At 43.1% G+C, this 13,334-nt stretch overlaps 1 pseudogene; it reads right to left on the bottom strand.

The window, feature by feature from the left end:
• Positions 1-1,492: 1,492 nt before the first annotated feature.
• Positions 1,493-7,960, bottom strand: LOC113269122 (G2/mitotic-specific cyclin-B2-like; annotated as a pseudogene).
• Between the last annotated feature and the right edge of the window lie 5,374 nt (positions 7,961-13,334).

Genomic DNA, 13,334 nt, shown 5'->3' with positions numbered 1-13,334 from the left:
TCTTTTGATTTCCTCTTTATCCCTAGTAATTAAAAAAATTACAAATCCAGTGCCTATATTTTTTGTTTTGCTTATCCTTTGGCTTTTAGTTTAAAATTGGATAGCATTAAGCTACAAAGCACTTGCTCTCAGGCTGGTAGAGTGTCTCCATTTTCCAATTTGAGGCTTCTGTAAGTTTGTATCTGGGTGTGTGTGCTTCTGTGCTTACACAGGAGAGAGAAGTTATTGCAATCAGTGTATTCCAAGATATTGGAACATTTTCTTGAGTTGGAGAAAAGAGGAAATGAAAGCCCAAGTCTGTTGTTTTTCGTTTTTTTTTTTTTTTTTTTTTTTTTTTTTTGAGAGACAGAGAGAGCACGCATGTGCACATGGGTTGGGGAAGGGGTAGAGGGAGGAGAGAGGAAATCTTAAACAGGCTCCACACCCAGCACAGAGTCCGACGTGGGGTTAAATCTCAGCACCCTAAGGTCGTGAGCTGAGCTGAAATCAAGAGTTGGTTGCTTAACCTACTGAGCCACCCAGGCGCCACCCCCCACCCGAGTCTGTATGGTTTTGTTGGGAGTAAGAGTGGGGGGAGAAAGGAGAGTTTTGAGTCAGGGAAGGTTAACTTCAATTTTGCCCCGAACTTTCCATATATTATACTTAGTAAACCAAATGTTCTGTGGAAACGAATGTGTGTCCTCATTACACAGCGGTGGACCTGAGGTTCTGAGTGGCTAGGGCATTTGCCCAAAGCCACCCATCTCGTCATCTGGAGTTCTGAGGTTTACTCACCTGTTCTTGTGTGATGGGGTGTTTCTTCTGCCTTTCTTTTGTTCCATTTGGGGCAGAAAATGGGGAAACTGAGCAGACCGAGTTAGGAGACAGCTTCTCTTGCTTCTTCTTGGAGACCGCTTGCTTCTTGAATAACCCTGTCCCTGTATGGTTTGTCTCATTCATATTTTGGGGCTTCTCCTAAGTTCCTCTCTTTTCTCTACTGTGCTGATTCTACTGTGAATTTTGTAGGCATCTCTTTTTACACCTGACCTGACCGCCACGTCCATCAAAATTCTGTCCCATGCCCACTCCTCACCTTGCAGTACTCACAATGATCCCCTCCCCTCTACTGTCTTTCACTGATCACTAACTAGTGATTATTACTGATAAGTCTAAGATTATCACATTTATATGTTATTTCTAGAACTTTGTTCCAAGTTCCAAACATATCTACCCAGTGATCTGTAATATCACCACTTGGATAAACCACAGTTAATTTCAGCACATCAGAAAGTACGTTCCTTCTCTGGCGGCACTCTTTCTATGATGAGCATTCCTAGTCACCTGTTTGTGACAAAGTATCGGAAATGACCCTTCAGGTTTTCGGGTCTGTTAACCCCCTTGGACCTCCCCCAAGTACAGCCAATGCCCTTCCGTGTCCCCCATGCGTGTCCATGTACCCAACCTCTAGGGCTGCTTTAGTCTGAACCGTTATATCCTTCCCTCGGGCATATGGTCAAACGTCCCAGCCTTTCTCCTCACAAACACTCTCGCCTCTTTCGAATACTTTCTTCTCACAGAAGCCAGAGGGATTCTAAAAAAAAAAAAAAAGAAAAAAAAAAAAGTAAAACCGATCATACTATAGGCTTATGTAAAACTCTTTAGAACAGGGGGCTCAGTCAGTTAGGCATCAGACTCTTGGTTTCGGCTCAGGTCGTGGTCTCAGGTCATGAAGTCGATGCCCAACATCAGGCTCCACGCCCAGTGGAGAGAGAGATTCTCTCTCCCCTCTGCCCCTCCTTCTCCCCACTCCCGCACACACTGTGTCTCTAAAGCAACAACAACAACAACAACAACAAACGAATAACTCTTTAAAACACTCCTACTGTGCAAAGTCCCCGGGTCTGCAAAACTATCACTGTGACCTGGCACCTGTCAGCGCCTCTGGGCATCCTGTCCTTTGATTATTATTCTCTGCCCTCACTGTCCACTTTGCATCCCAGACCATCCCTCTTTCCGCTTTATTTGGTGCCCTCCTAACGAGCGTGTCAGTCATACAGTAAGCCTTGCCATGCAAGGCACACAACAGGCTCTTCCACTTCTCCCATAGCACTCACGATCACTGTCATCCTCTATTCCATTACTCACTATCTATCTCCCCAACCAATATAAATGCTTCATGAAGGCCAGGAATGACCCTACTTTGTTAACTTTATATTCCCAGCACCTGGTACCTAGTGCCTGACACATAATAGGAATTAGAAATTATTTGCCTAAATGGAATACTTAGAGACCACATAGAAACAACTCATGAAGCGTATTGGATTATAAAACATCTTTTTAAAAAGAAAGCCAGGCTCACAGAAATTTCATGAAGGCCCCTTGATATCAAATTAATCTGAAAATTAATTCTTTCTGAACAGAGGTTCTGACAAAATCCTAAACATATATCAAGGTTATAAATTCTATTTATCTTTCAACACCACGAGCCAACATATCACCTCCCTAAACGCTTCTCGAACCTCCCCTGGTCTTCTGCCGTGAATTCTAATGAATCTTGCTCTTGTCTTATCTCCCCAGTTATCCAAGAACTTCAGGAGAGCAAAGACCTTCTCTTTGTATTTAGCGTTCCATTTTGTGCATATTAAGCAACCATTAAACCTCTAGTGAATACATAAACACAGTCAGGGTGATTAATTACGGAATACTAAGTACAGCAAAAGCACTGTTAGCATCCAGCCAGCACCTCAGACCATGCTTATGCAAAGTGTAAATAAATACAAATAAAACCAACTTGGAGACCTTACCTGAAAGCCCGTGTCCTTACACCTGGATACTTTCAGTCTTTATTTCGGACACCCATTCTGCCCTGAACCCCGTCCTCATTCTCACACTCCTTAAAGGAAATGGGAATCACGCCTCACCCCGTAATTGCTGGAGTAATCGCAGGCATCACAAACCCTAGAACAGCTTCTCGAATTAAAAGTGTATGTGCCTCATAATTCATTTTTATTTACTGGAAATTTGGCTTACAACTGTTGTAATATTGCATATGATTCATGATGCCATAAAAGGTGTATGCTCAAGCTTATGTTTACTCCTGTAAGAGGATCCAGGCCTGGTTTTCTGTATTCTAGAGGGAGCGCAATATCATGCACTGGCTTTTCATTTGCATGGCATTTGCATACATTTGCATTGCCATACAATGTTATTAATTTTACATAAGAAATACACCTGATTCTAATGATAATTAAGTCTAATCTTATGGCCCATAAAATAAGTGGTAGTATTGGAAGAAACTGGATAATAGAGAAAGTTGGCAAAGAGTACAGAATGTAAAATTATTGCAAATGACTGTTCCCCATTGCATAAGGAGTTCTACCTGCAAAACATTTCCATATTTCTCTTCTTGTTTGAGCCCCATGTGAAACTTTTCAGATAAGCAGCTCAGAGATGACCCCAATCTTACCAGAAGAGCCTACCTGTCCTAGCAGTTAAGAGTTCCATCCGAAGTCAAGGTTCCTGCAATTATCACAGGAACTCGGGAGCCCAATCTTCAAAGCTGATGCCCTTCTACCTCTTCCTGAATCATGGGTCCACAGAGCCAAGAGAGACAGGAAGAAATAGAGCTCTACTAAGGACAAGAGAAGCTCTGGAAGCCCACCTTTCTTCCTGCTCCTTTCTCTGATGCCTGTACTCCTTCCTTTTCTCTGGGCTTGCATTCCCTCTCCCCACATACCCAGCCTGTTCCCATTCACTGTTTCTATTGAAAGCTGAACTAGAAAGTCAAGGCACTTGCACTTTCAAAGTGATTCTGTCAGTTAAAACAGCTTTTTGTCTTAGAGATACAGCTAATTTTGTGCGATTATAAGCAGGTTGATTTTTGACAACACTAGAGGCTGGTCCTGCCTATGATTGTTAAATTGCTGCAGGGATAAATCAGAAAGCCAGCTCAGTGTTATGAATTCTAAGTCCCTGCATAGATGAGAAAGAGTTAGAATGAGAGAATTGGGACCCCGCCCCCCCAGGGGTAGCAGTCAGCTCTTTTGATAAACAATTGGATCAAATAAGCAATTAACAACAACCACGATAACAGCCATAGACAGGCTGCTCAGTAGACTCTGTTCTAACTCAAATCCTGTTGGTAAGTTCATAAAATCGTTATTACTAACTTGCTAGGTGAGCAGACAGATGCTTGAAAAGATTACATAACTTGTCCAAAGTCTCATCGCTAATAAGAGCTGAGTCAAGATGCAGACTGTGGCCTCTCAATTCTAAAATCACTTTTTAAATTTGATCCTTCAGATTGTCGACAAACATAAGCTTGAATAATTGGAAAGCTGGAAGTGAATATAAAAACCGTGCCCGTGTCTTGCATTCCGCAATGACAAGATTAAGGCTAAGCGATGTCTCTCAGATTGGAGAGCTGGTTGGCAGCGGTATCAGGAGTAGAACAAAGCTTTCCAGGCATTGTTTGTTTGTCCCTTCCCTGCCCCAAAGCGTCAGGCTGTCACTCTCATTCCTCAAGCTGACTCCATGCACACGCACCCTGAGTCTCTGTGGCGATTCCGTCTGTTCGGATCCCAGGAGGTGATATTAATCAGCACAAAAACAGTACAACCCCAGTGGTGACTGATGGCAGGAGAATACTGACCGTGAACAGGAGGCACGACGTCACCGGCTAATGTATGACTTCACTTTGCATCTAGGATTATCCAAGATGCCTAGATGCTTGCACCATTGGGATTTGGGGTCAGAACAATTGTGTTCCAATATCAGCATGAGCGTAGATGGGTGGTATGTCCTGGTCCTGGGACACAACTCTCACACCTGTACAGCTGAACCAACACAGCTTATGTCACAGAGTTGTAAAAATTGTAAGTATAATAAATAATGATATGTATAAATCGTATATATAAAATTAATGAGGGACCCCTGGGTAGTGCAGTCGGTGAAACATCCGATTGTTGGTTCCTGCTCAGGTCGTGATCTCAGGGTCCTGAGTTAGAGCCCTGTGTGGGGCTCTCTGCTCAGTGTGGAGTCTGCTTGGGACCAACCCTCTCTCCCTCTGCCACTCCCTCCTGTGCTCTCTCTAAAATAAATAAATAAAATCTTTAAAAAATTTAAAAAAATAAAACAAATGATATTACTGTTTTGTTTTGTTTTTCTGTTCATGTGTTTTAATGCAAACACCTCTACAGCCAACATCACCGGTTTGTTGATTATCTGGTTAAAAACAGAGAACAACAGGTGGATACTGTGGTTTAAGTCAGTGTTGGGTAGTTTTTCAGGAAAGCTCAGGAATTTATTTTGCAATCATGATATGAGGCTTGAAAAATACTTGCTGCTTGCTGCAAACATTTCTAGCACTTACCGTGACTACTCGATATTTCAGTACTTATCCACCTAACTTTTCTTTCCCCGTTCTCTCTCCCTTGCAGTGCAGTGAATATAATGTTGTCAATTCTGAGAAGTAAGAATCGTTATACAATATTGATATGAACATCAGTGCAGTATTTTTGTACCTTATATTTAATACATTATGTGGACAGTTTTACGCTGTGAGATAAAATATATAGCTTTTCGTTTTGCTTTATCTGGAAATATACTAAGCCTCAGTACGTGGCTATTGTTCATGTGCTCACTGCAGCATTGCTGCCAGGCAGTCATGATTTTAGCAAGCTAGGGGGTGGAAGGGATGGAGAGTCATGCACGGGAGATACAAATACAACTCAGACAATATGCGTAGACTAAAATAACCTTACTGATTCATTTCCATTAGCTTTTTGCCCTTTTCCAAGGATGGAAATATGCTGTTTTAACTCATTGTTGAGTGTCAGCCCCGGATGTTCCCTATTGCCTTTCCATACAAATAATTCTCTTCAACTAACTCAATTCTCTTTTGCCTAACTCAATATTTCCTCTTTCTTTCATGCTGACTAACTTCAGGATTCTCTGGAACCATGTTAGCCCATTCCCACAATCTGATTTTCCTCCCCGGCATTAACTGAGTTCAATGCAACCGACGTCACTGTGAACTAGAACTTGGGATCCGATTTGAGAAAGACTTATCTTTGTACTTATTCTGCAAGTGCTTACCGGCTTGTGTGGAAATAGAAATAAACACATTTCGGGGCACCTGGGCACCTCAGTCAGTTAAGCGTCTGACTCTTGATTTCAGCTCAGGTCATGATCTCTGGGTTGTGAGGCTGGGCCCTGCATTGGGCTCCCTATTCAGTGCGGAGTCTGCTTGAGATTCTCTCTTTCCCTCACCCTCTGCCACTCCCACACTTTAAATAACTAAATTAAAAAAAAAAAACATACTTTGATTCTAGTATAATGTCACCTCTAGAAAAGAGTCAACTCAAGTTGGTCAGGTGGGTGAGTGCAGTGGCCCTGATGAGAAGATGCTTCACTTGGGATTGAAAGAAAAGTAGGAGTGATTCAGGCAAAGAAAATATGGAAGGAGACAGAAAAGAAGGAGGGACAGCATGAACCCATGCACTGCGAAGAGCTCCAAGACATCTGCTATTTCTAGAATACCAAGAGTAGGGTGGGGAGTGTCAGGAAAGGAAGCTCCAGGGGGATTAAAGGGCTGAACCCAAGGCCTGTAAGTTGGCCTGTGAAAATTAAGGATTATGTTGATGAGTGTTTCTCTGGTGTGTATCTCCTAGGGGCACCAATGGGTAAATTTAAATGGAATCCATGAGTTAATGCTACTGTCTAATGTAACCAGGGGCAGATAGCTACATAAGACAAGTGAAGACCACCATTTTATCTTGAATTAATGGGAAAGAAGGAGCTAGAACAGGGAATATATAATTACATAATTTGGAATTTTGCCAGAGTAGGAGAACTGAAAATTCCAAACTCCAATAGACCTCATTTTAAATATGTGTGTGTGATGTAATGATAACAAATGGCCAGAAATCCAAATTGATTACACACACACACACACACACACACACACACACACTAAAATGTAGAGGCAAACGTTCACCTAACTCAAATTTTAGTTCTTTCAAAATCTGTGTTTCCATTTCTCAGATTTGGGAACTGGTATAAGCATCGTCGGTGAAGTAAAAGAAGTCTTCAATATTTGGAGAAAACATCTCATATTTGGAAGCCAAGAGCAGAGCAGTAATTCCAACCAGTTGAAGTTTCTTACAAGAAGCTAGCTCAACCTGTAAAAATGGGTCCACGATGGCAATGCCCATGTACAGCTCTCCTGCAAGCAGCCTAAACTTGGAGTGGACTTGCACCAGCCGGTCCGCCAGGATGACCGCATGGGTCAGTGTATCACTCTTCTGTAAGAAGTGTGGATTTATGGACTGCCTTAGAGACCTTAGATCTAGCTGGTAGACAGCCTTGACGTGGTCGCTGAGGACCTGAGGGTTCTCCCAGTTCCCACGATCACTGCCCAGAGCAAGGCATCAGAGAAGACTTGGTCGAGGTTCTCCTCCCTCATGGAGATGTCCTCCGGAGGGGAAGAAAGAGGCTTTGGAGCCAACACTTCCATCTGTACTGGTTTCACAAGAAGCAGATTTCAGTTGTTCGTTGACGCTTGTTTTAGTGGATTGAACAGTATTTTGGTGTTCTGAGCTATATATACTGTATGATATTGTGTGTGTGTGTGTGTGTGTGTGCGTGTGCGTGTGTGTGTGCGTGTGTGTGTTTAGTGCTCACAAAACCCAATCAGGTCACCTGGTTTGGTGCCATGCTTCCCCTGCCCCTCATCCTTTTGCTTCAAGGGGAGAAGGGATCTCACTCCCAATTCCATCTTCAGTGACTTCAAGCAACTCCTGAGACCTCCTTGACCTCTGGTGTAAACATTGACCAGGTTTATCTCTATTCAACTTGTGAAACAGAATGAGATGAGGCCAAAGATAAGAGAATTGCTTTATTGAGGGTATGTGGCAGAGGCCACAATTCTGAGCCTGGAGTCTCCCTGGGGTTACTTGGCCGGCAGTGCCCTGGGGGACATCGCCCCCTAATGGCGTGGGAAAACCAAATACTCTTGCTGTAGCTTAGTTATAAAATGCCAGCTCTACAGCTTATTTTAATTAAAACATGCATATTAACATAAAAAGATATAACACAATGAAAGAGTATCTTAATGGCATATTTAGATTTATTAAAAACTCAGCTTTAAACATTGTACTAGATAGACTAAGAATGGCAAAATGGCATTTTTATTCATGATGGTTTTCGTGGCTTTGTAACCTGCACCCAAAATCATACTAATTTTTAATTTTTTAATTTAGTTCTTTAAAACTCCTATCTTCAGAATTTTTCCTGTGACTTCTGTGCTCTTGTTCTTAAATATGAGTTTATTTCTGAGACATTCACCACACATTCCTTCGGAAAGACTTGAAAAGATGGTCAACTCTTCTAAAAATAAGCTCAGGTGATTAATCTCTCATATTTAAGTATATATACAGAACAAGCTCATTGTTTGTTTATTACTATTTTGAATATGGACCTTTAGGTACAAAGTCGCAGAGTGCTGGACTTTTCCAAAGACCGTACTTGGGAAATTAGACCTTAAAAATGTGATCTGTAAGTGGAATACTAGTAGGAAAATAAAAGGGTACCTCAGAGGAAGACTGCTGCGTTTACATAAATATTTATTAACAAATAAAGGGTAAATAGACACCTAAAACTCTTAATAGAAAGTGGTTTTGAGAAATTTCTGGCCCAGGAATTATTTTCATCTTCTGTGTAACTCTGTACGAACTTACTTTTAATTTGAATCTGTTCTGACGTGTAAAGCAGAACAGCCCCCGAATCGGTTGACATCTGCAAGAGAATTATTCATAAGTTGATTTATTAATAAAACCATTTTTTTGCACAAACATCAAATATTATTTTTGTGGATGCAATTTATTTTAGGTGATCAAGTTTTCAAAAGTGAGTTAAAATTAGCTCTGCTCCCTCAACCACTAAAGGAGTATGACATAACATTCTAGGAATCTTCTTGAAATATGGTTTCCATGATTTGGGTGGCGTGGAGGTGAGCTCAGGAAAGCTGGATGCCTCTAGAGTAGACAGACGAGGCGATTTTCTGAGGAAATCTGAATTTCTTCAAGTTGACAAAGTTGACAATGGATTCCACAATTTCTTCTGACCTAAATGAAACCTTGAAAATGGAAATTATAGAGCCTCATAAAATTAGGTGTATGGAATCTGTTCTTATTTAGTACTAAGAATTCAAGTCCCAAATTCACATTTGGAATTCTAAGTTTTCCAAATGGGGGCTCGTGATGTGTCTGCATCTGTAAAGGGGCAGAGTGAATTGGTTGGTACTCATACTAGAGGTTGAGAGGTTGGAAGATTTTGTAAAAATTGTTTTGTCTCTTTAAAGAGATGCTCCAATCATATTTATTTTAACTTTCTTTTTTGAAAGCTATTTCAGTTATTTTGTAAAATAAAACAAGACTGTCAGCATCTATATCACATCAATGAGAAGGCAATATTATATTTAAAAAGATTTTTAGGGGCGCCTGGGTGGCACAGTGGTTGGGTGTCTGCCTTCGGCTCAGGGCGTGATCCCGGCTTTCTGGGATCGAGCCCCACATCAGGCTCCTCCGCTGGGAGCCTGCTTCTTCCTCTCCCACTCCCCCTGCTTGTGTTCCCTCTCTCGCTGGCTGTCTCTATCTCTGTCGAATAAATAAATAAAATCTTTACTAAATAAATAAATAAAAAGATTTTTAGGAAGAAACCTTAATCCACGATCAATCACAAGAATAAATGCCCTCCACTCTTTGAGCTTCATCTAAATGACTATACTTGATTCTTTATCTCTGATACGGGGCTTGAATCTCGGCAAATCTTTTTATTCAATGCGAAAATGGAGCCTAATTCCCAAAGCACTGTCCACTGAAAAAGCTATTTTAATATAAGATCAGATTAAAATAAGGTTGTTTTATTTGGTGCTTCAAAATATTTCTGAGAGAGGATTGCTGCATTACCGTATTTGGACACTGCATTCTGTAATCACATCCATCAGAACACAGGGCTTTCTTAATACTGTCTTTTGCATTTGAATGAACTCTACCCACAGCCAGCTCCCCACTAACCCTCTTCCATGGCGGACAATTAGCCACTTGAAAGCATCCTTCCGCCTCTCTTACTGCAGTGGCAACAGGACCCTTTTCTCCCTGTGTGTGCCGGAGTCAGGTAATCTCAGCCAGGGGAGGTCAGTCCTAGTTGGCGCGGTGTCCACAGGATGGTGACTGTTACTGTCACAGGCAGGAAGTGCCCTGGACAGGTGGTTTCGAATGCAGGCTGTAAAGAAAGCACAGCACGTAATAAAGTCACCAGACACCGGCGGACACGATGATGCGGACACTCTTTCTGAAGCTGGCCTTCTCACAGCAAGTCGGTCTTGTCTTATCCCTGGGATAAACGTAAGCCTAAGTCATAGTATCATGACCTTTGAACGTATGGGTTGACTTTCACCGGACTGAGCGTTAATTCCCAGCGAGGGGCCCATGCGGGGTGACAGTCACTTGCGACCGTGACTTGACGTGCAGACAGCAGCGCGCCCTGGCCTTCCTGCTGCAGGGGCAAGAAGAGGCACGTGGCAGTGAAGCCAGTTGGCAGGCTGATGCGCTGCCGTTGGGTAACCGAGATTTTCTTCAGCACTGATTTAAGTAAGTTTTGCGAGAGCAGAGACCAAGGATGCACAGCCCTGACCGTTGTTTGTGTGTTGGAAGCTGTCATATTTTTACCTCATAATTTTAAACCGAGATTACGGGTTATGGTCAGTTTCTGATCTAAGCACCTAAGAAATGCCTCGTTATTATTGACGAGGGAACAGAAGGCTGGTTGAAGACAAAGCATAGGCCTCCACCCTTCACCCTCCCCTACCCCCACTCCTGGGTGGGGTCTGTGCTGTTCCTCCAGGAAGCCCCCAACTATCTTCATGTTAATGCCTTGCTAGAGGGGAAAACCATCTTAACTTGACAATGGCAAGGCCTCCAGTATCCTGTGAGTTTTCTTTAACATATGAAAATCCTTTTGAAACCTCCCTTTTCCTCACCTCCCCCAACCCCAAAGTATATAACCAGCCCCCCTCACAACCTGGGGCAGCAGCTCTTTCTGCCCACAGGTCCTGTCCCCGTGCTTTAATAAACTACCATTTTGCCCAAAATGTCTCAAGAATTCTTTCTTGGTCGTAGGCTCTGGACTCCACCCCACTGAACCCCTCCGATATTCCAAAACGCCATCATTATGACCTAATGAAGATTTATTTTCAGGCATCTTGCAACAGACAGCTTGATTAGTGAGACTCTCTTTGCCTGTGGCTCCCTTCTCTGCTTGGGTTTTTCTGAATCCTATCTTCCTTGGTGACATTTTCAAGTGATTCCTAAGGACTCCTGAATATTTAGCTCTCCGTAATTCTGGATTAAAGTGCAAGCATCAGACTTGCTGGGCTGGTCTCTGGGGACACCTCACTGGAGAACTTCCTGTGTGGACAATAAAAATCCATTCGTTCTTACTGCTCACCTTCCTTCTGCTTTTCTCTGAGCTGTGTTTGTGTACCTACAACCAGATCCTTGCAGAAGGAGTCTCTCTCCCGTCAGTCAGCCTCTGCTCCAGGAGGCTCAGTTCCCAAGGGTCTGAATGTGCACTTGACGGACACAGGACAGCACGTATCCTGGGGGCCCAAGCAAGGCACTGGTCAGCAATGGGAAGTCCACCTCTAGAAGATACTAGGTGGGTCAATAGCATAGATGACCAGCCAACAGTGCAGGGCGCGATCAGGGCCCAGCCCAGTGACTCAAGTGTTGTGTGATGCTCAATCGCAATTTCCGGACTTCTTCATCACACGCTCTCCTATTCCAGCACGCCAAGTCTTACAGCATCGGTCCACACTCAGCCAGAAGTGGGCATTGCTCCTGTATTTCACACAAATTGAGATGGCGTACCACTGTGTTTGTGCTGCCATGTTGGCTGGGGCCACCCCGACGGCCTCAGGGGAAGCATCATAGTCCTGACCCTCCAGACCTGCCTGAGCGACCTGGGAACCATTTTTAACCCATGAAGACGCATGTCGGCCCTCTCCTTCACTACCCCTTTATGTTTTGAGATAATTCTCTTAACCATTGCCCCATATTCCTTATCAGTAAAATGAGGAGTGTAAAATCATAGTTTTAGTTAATAATAAAGTGATGGATAGTCCACAGCATGCAAATCAACATGTGGTATGGTTATGCTTAAATTAGTACCTTTTTCCATATATACAAAGAAAAAAGAATTCTTCCACCTTCAATAGTATCCCTTCAGTCAAGACCTGGGAAGGCTAATACTTCATGTTCCTTCTCTGGCTAGAGCTCTCCTGGATTCATTGAAATCCCAGACTCGTTCTCACTCAGAAAACAGAACATTGAGCCAGAGATTTCAATCTAGATTCCCAATCTTGGTTCCTGTCAAAACGTTTCCTCTTCCTTCAGTAAGAAAGAATCTTCCATCTGGAAGTCAAGGGTGGTCGTCCCGTTGGCTTCTTCCCCAGGCTCTGCGATGCTCCGTGCATGACTGGGTCTGGACATGCCACCACACTTGCTGGGAAGGAAATACCTACCAGATGCCTCCTCCTTCTCCTGGGTCTGCCTCCAACCTGTCACCACTCATGTGGCCAGCAGTGCAGCCAGCCACGTAGTGAGGTCTCAGCTCTGACAACTGTACCACAGCCTAAGGGATCCGAGTGTAGGAGGTGGACCCGAGCTACGCTGGGCCAATAGAAAGCCCCTCTTGTGGGGAATTTGGCCTGAATAGGACTGTCTCTCTTCAAGACAAGCCTGTGCCATGTAAAGCAGAGCCTGTGGTCTTGGCATGTTTCTCCCCCTTCCACATGAAGCAGACACACTGAACCCCATCAGGAGATGGCAGAGAGCAGGAGGGAGAACAGAACAGCACCAGTGGGGAGCCAAGAGATGGACACAAAGAATAAAGACCTTCTGGGGCCCATTCCTATATCCTTATAATAAGGTGTCCTTTTCTGTTCATCTTACTTCAACTGGAATATGCTATTTGCCAGAAAAACAGTAACTGCCATCAACTGTCTCCCCTGCCTTTACATGTAGTTAATAAAGCCACGACCCCTCAGGGTTGCATGGGCTCTAATGCGATGGTATGAAGGACTGATTAAACATAGTTCTACGTGTGTGTGTGTGTGTGTGTGTGTGTATATATATATATACACACACCTATACCTATTAAGTATAAAAAACTGAATGTCTGCATGAAAGAAATATTTCTTTTTTCCCACTGCAAATAATCAGGGGACTATTTGTCTCAAGTACTTCTTTAAGAAATATAAAAGACTACAGTGGAGATTTTGTTCCTTGAACATC

This window comes from Ursus arctos, unplaced genomic scaffold (assembly GCF_023065955.2).
Source record: "Ursus arctos isolate Adak ecotype North America unplaced genomic scaffold, UrsArc2.0 scaffold_8, whole genome shotgun sequence".
Lineage (NCBI taxonomy): Eukaryota > Metazoa > Chordata > Mammalia > Carnivora > Ursidae > Ursus > Ursus arctos.
This window is presented reverse-complemented; position numbering and strand designations above follow the sequence as displayed.